The sequence below is a fragment of the Rhinatrema bivittatum genome, chromosome 6 (assembly GCF_901001135.1).
Source record: "Rhinatrema bivittatum chromosome 6, aRhiBiv1.1, whole genome shotgun sequence".
Taxonomy (NCBI): domain Eukaryota; kingdom Metazoa; phylum Chordata; class Amphibia; order Gymnophiona; family Rhinatrematidae; genus Rhinatrema; species Rhinatrema bivittatum.
This window is the reverse complement of record NC_042620.1, coordinates 92,225,477-92,231,476: the sequence shown is the minus strand read 5'-3', so window position 1 is coordinate 92,231,476 and position 6,000 is coordinate 92,225,477.

Here is a 6,000-nt window from a genome sequence, read left to right as displayed (position 1 = left end):
TTGTACACAATATTCAAGATGTGGTCTCACCATGGAGCAATACAGAGGCATTATGACATCCATCATTTTATTTGCATTCTCTTCTTAATAACTCCGGTTTGCATTTTTGATTGCCACAGAACACTGAGCCGATGATTTCAATGTATCATCAACTATGATGCCTAAATCTCTTTCCTGGGTGGTAAATCCTAAGATAGAACCTAATTTTGTGTAACTACAGCAAGGATATTTTTCGCTATATGTATCACTTTGCACTTGTCCACATGAAATTTCATCTGCTATTTGGAAGCCCAATCTTCCAGTCTCACAAGGTTCTCCTGCAATTTATCACAATCTGCTTGAGATTTAACTACTCTGCATAATTTTGTGTCATCCTTAAATTTGATCACCTCACTCGTTGTACAACTTTCCACATCATTTATAAATACATTAAAAAACATTGGTCCAAGTACAGATCCCTGAGACACTCCACTATTTACCTTTTTCCACTGTAAAAACTATTTAATCCTACTCTTTGTTTCTTGTCTTTTAACCAGCTTGCAATATACAAAAGGACATCACCTCCTATTCATGACTTTTTAGTTTTCTTAGAAGTCTCTCATGTGGGGCTTTGTCAAACGCCTTCTGAAAATCCAAATACACCACATCTATCAGTTCACCTTTGTCCACATGTTTATTCACCCCTTCAAAAAAATGTAGGAGATTTGTGAGGCAGGACTTCCATGGGTAAATCCATGTTGGCTGTGTCCCATTAAATCATATCTATCTAGATGTTTTGTGATTTTATTCATTTTAACAGTTTCCATAACTTTTCCCAGTACTGAAGTCAGGCTCACCAGTCTATAGTTTCCCGAATCACCCCTGGAGCTCTTTTTAAATAATCGGGGTTACATTGGCCATCTTCCAATCTTCAGGTTCAATGGATGATTTTAATGATAGGTTACAAATTAATTGAAATAGGTCTGAAATTCTTATGTTCTTAATTTCATTTTTTAGTTCTTTCAGAATCCTGGGGTGTATGCCATCCGGACCAGGTGATTTACTACTCTTCAGTTTGTCAATATGGCCTACCACATTTTTCTCTTTCACCGTGATTTGGTTCAGTACATCTGAATCATCACCCTTGAAAACCGACTCTGGAATGGGTATCTCCCTAACATTCTCTTCAGTAAACACTAAAGCAAAGAAATCATTTAATCTTTCTGCGATGGCCTTATCTTCCCCAAGTGGCCCTTTAAACCCTCGATCATCTAATGGTCCAGACGACTCCCTCATAGACTCTCTGCTTCAGGTATATTTTTAAAAGATTTTATTGTGAGTTTTTGCCTCTACAGCCAATTTCTTTTCAAATTCTCTCTTAGCCTGTCTTATCAATGTCTTACATTTAACTTGACAAAGCAACAAAGAACTTCGGCACTCGTCTTATCAATCAAAAGCCCAACACAAAAAAAGACCAAGTAGAGTAATTACCAATCAGAAAATCAGAAGTTAAGTCCCCAAGGGGGACTTAACTTCTGATTTTCTGGGACCAGCTGATTTTTCAAGATTGTTTTGAATCACATTCTTTTAAACATTCTCTTTGTAACATCTAAACCGCAAGTGACGAGTAGTCCGGGCGGCAAGTGTATTGTCACTGCCGCCGTCTGGCTTGCTGATGCGGTTCTATTCAAAATCAAAAAATTTCTTTCGATTTAATTGTGGTCTGCACAGCATTGGTAATTACTCTACTTGGTCTTTTTTTGTGTTGGGCTTACATTTAACTTGTCAATGCGTATGAATAATCCTGTTTTCTTCTGATGGATTCTTCTTCCAGTTTTTGAAGGAAGATCTTTTGGCTGGAATAGCCTCTTTCACCTCACTTTTTAGCCATGCTAGCAATTGTTTGACCTTCCTTCCACCTTTTTTAAAGTGAGGAATACATATGGACTGTGCTTCTAGGAAGGTATTTTTTAATAATGTCCATGGCCTGTTGCAAACGTTTTACCTTTGTAGCAGCACCTTTCAATTATTTTTCAACTATTTCTCTCATTTTATCAAAGTTTCCCTTTTGAAAGTTTAGTGCTACAGCCGTGGATTTACTTAGTCCCCCTTCCAGTCATTAATTCAAACTTGATCATATTATGATCACTATTGTCAAGTGGCGCCACCACTCTCACCAAATCCTGCGCTCCACTGAGAATTAAATCTAAAATTGCTCCCTCTCTCGTAGGTTCCTAAACCAATTGCTCCATAAAACTGTCATTTATTCTATCCAGGAACTTTCTCTCTCTAGCATATCCTGATGTTTCACTTACCTAGTGAATATTGGGGTAATTGAAATTTAGATGCAGAAGAAGCAGCAACCATACACATAGGTAAGTCACACAAAACGCTGGTGCAGGATCAATGTTAAATCACCATTTAGTGGTGTACTTTAATAGATTCCAAAATCACAAAGTGAGAATGTTTATATCGGCAACTCCATAGCTTCAAAATCAACCATGTAAAAGAGGTCCCCCGACACGGACCCGTGTTTCACCTGTGAGAGCCTGCGCGCTCCGGGTATCTGTTTAAAGGTATGTATATGTCTGTTACGGTTGTTATTATGTAGCCACTATTATCACCATTCTAATATAGACTTGTTTTTACATTTAGATTTGACTGTACCCTTGGTCCCCCCCGACGCAGCCTGGCGAAACACGGGTCCGTGTCGGGGGACCTCTTTTACATGGTTGATTTTGAAGCTATGGAGTTGCCGATATAAACATTCTCACTTTGTGATTTTGGAATCTATTAAAGTACACCACTAAATGGTGATTTAACATTGATCCTGCACCAGCGTTTTGTGTGTTGGGTAATTGAAATTTCCCATTATTACTGTACTACCAATTTGGTTAGCTTCCCTAATATCTCTTAGCATTTCACTCTCCATCTCACCATCTTGGTGGTAATATACTCCTATCACTAAACTCTTCCCCAACACACAAGGAATTTCTACCTATAAAGATTTGATTGTGCATTTAATCTCATGCAGGATCTTTATCCTGTTAGACTCTATGCATCCCTGACATAAATTGCCACCCCACCACCAAGATGCTCCTCGCTGTCACTGCGATATAATTTGTACCCCGGTATAGCACTATCCCATTGGTTATCCTCTTTCCATCATGTCTCTGAGATGCCAATTAAGTCTATGTCATTATTCACTGCTATACACTCTAATTTTCCCATCTTACTTTTTAGATTTCTGGCATTAGCATACAAACATTTCAAAGTGGTGTGTTTTTTGTTTGTATTGCTTTTCAGTTGACAGGGATAAATTGGAATCTTTTAGCTCAGGTGACTTTAATTACAAGCACTTGGACTACTTTTCTTATTATTGGAACCTCTCTGTTGGGATGCCCTAACTCTAATGCTTCATTAGTATCCTTCAAAGATACCTCCCTCTGAACCATGTGCTGCTGAGTGACTTTCAGCTTTCCCCTTTGATTTAATTTAGCACCAACAGCCTGGTTCGACCCTGGTTAAGGCAGAATCCATCTCTTCGGAAAAGAGGCACCCTTCCCCAAAGGTTCCCCAATTTCTTACAAAACTGAATTCCTCTTCCTTGCACCATCATCTCATCCATGCATTGAGACTCCGGAGCTCTGCCTGCCTCTGGGGACCTGCATATGGACTCTCTACCTGGATAATATCAAGCTAGGTTGAGAGAACATTGCACAAATTTCATCTTTGGGTGAGTTTCCTCACTCTGAAGTCATCAAATCTTCACAAGAGAGCACTGTTCTGTTCGTATGTCTCACTTTAAATGTCAAAGTGGCCCCTAACCCCTACACTAATACCTAAACCTCACCTCGAGTGACTAGATGGGCTTCCGATAGAGATATAAATATCTAACTAGTGTGAGGGCATCATTGCTAGGTGCTCTCTCTCTCACTCTCTCGCTCTCACTCATGCTCTCTCACTCTCTTCCCCAGGCTGGCTCTCCAGGAGCTTAAACCTACTAAACATGGTACCCCCAGTGGTTATATGTAGAAATACATCAATTCTGGCACTTATCATGAAAAAGTTAACACAATTTGTGCTAAGATAGTGCTTCACATAGGTATTAGCATAAATTGTAATAAACTGCCTATTACCATAAAACACACCCCTTTTCCTATCGCATGCGATATTTAGTGCATTTTGATAAATCCTGGCCTAAATTTGCCTTCCATAACCTCCCTCCCATATTTTCCTATGTCGTTGGGGCCCACATGTAGTACAACAGCCGGCTCCTCCTCAGCACTGTCTAAAATCCTTTCTAGATGACACATGAGGTCCAGCACCTTTGCACCAGGTAGGCATGTTACCATTCCTCACCCATCACCAGCCACCCACTGTCTACATTCCTAATAATCGAATCATCAACTATGATGGCCGACCTAACCCTTCCCTCATGGGGAGTAGCCCTGGGAGACACATCCTCAGTGCAAGAGGACAGTGCACCACCTGGAGAACAGGTCCTTGCTACAGGATCATTTCCTGCTGCATCCAGCTGATGTTCTCTGATCATGAGACCTTCCTCCTCCAAGGCTGCCCCAGGGTTGCCAGACTGGAATTGGGACTTGGCTACGATGTCCCTGAAGGTCTCATCTATGTATCTCTCTGTCTGCCCTATCTCCTTCAGGTCTGTCACTCTAGCCTCCAGAGATCGGACTCATTCTCTGAGAGACAGGACCTCTTTGCATCGGATGCACACATACAATTTCTCACCAGCAGGTAAAAAATCATATATTTATTTATTTTATTTATTTAACATATTTCTATACCGGTCTTCATGAAGGGATTCATATCAGGCCGGTTTACATGGAACTTAGGGGATTAACTAATTAACCAAACAAGAGAACCGAAGCAAAGTTACATAAAACAAGGGAATTGAACTTGGGGGCTAGAGTAGCCAGGAAGTAGAAAGACAAAAATTAACTAGAGGTAAAATACATATGAATAATACTGAGACTCGTGCGACATAGATATATATATATATATATATATATATATATTGTCGTGGGCACCTCCGGATATCTCACCAGCTGGACGTAGTTCCTTCTTTCACATCTCTGCCAACCATCCAGGCCACATAGCACGGCTGCAACCGCTGATCTCTGAGGCAGACCATCTGGCAATTCTTTAAAACAGTTATGAGCCAACCTTTTGAACTAGGGTTCAATATTGTCTCTGACTGGCCCCCGCCCCTTAGCCAGGTCTTTTTCCAAAGCTCCAACCGAGAGGCAATCTAGCAGTTCTTCCCCTCCTCCTCAGAGCAAGGATTCAAAAACAAACATAGAACAGTTTATCACAAATCCAGTCTTTTCCCCCTTTCTTAGGGTTGTGCAGAAATTGTACTTCTCTAATACCTCTTCACTGAAACCAAAATGTCTGCAGTCAGGCTTCCGACCTAGCACTGACTACCCAGCTTGGGGATCCAGCACAAACTCACCCCTTCTCCCCTACAGTTGTGCTTTCAGTCCTGTCTCACCTCTATCTCCGGAGACAATCGGCCTTGTCCTTATTTAAGGCTTGTAGGGAAACCAGGTAAGACAAACGCTGCTTGCCCCACTTACTCCGTCTCCATGCCAGACACAGATAAATCCTCTGGAGGGATCTCCCAGTCCATCTCCTCCTCAGAGAAACTGCTCTCTGAGTTTTCTTCCTCACCCAGGGACACACCCTCTTCCTCCCACAGCATGAGCTCAGCTGACTCTAATTCCCCCAGATCACCTTCGGCAGCCACCTCAGCCTCCTTCTGGTCCCGAGCCTTCCACTGCTGCTCTGGAACTCTGGGTATTGTAGTCCGTATAGGTTGTCTCAACACCCCCTGCTGTTTCCACTTGGTATAGTTAGACAACTGTTTAGTTGGAACTCGCTTACTATCCTGCCGGGATAGGAGCTTGTTGCTCTTCTCATGACTATATATATATATATATATATACAGTCTTCTGTGTCGAGTGTCACATATATATAAATATATGTGACACTCGA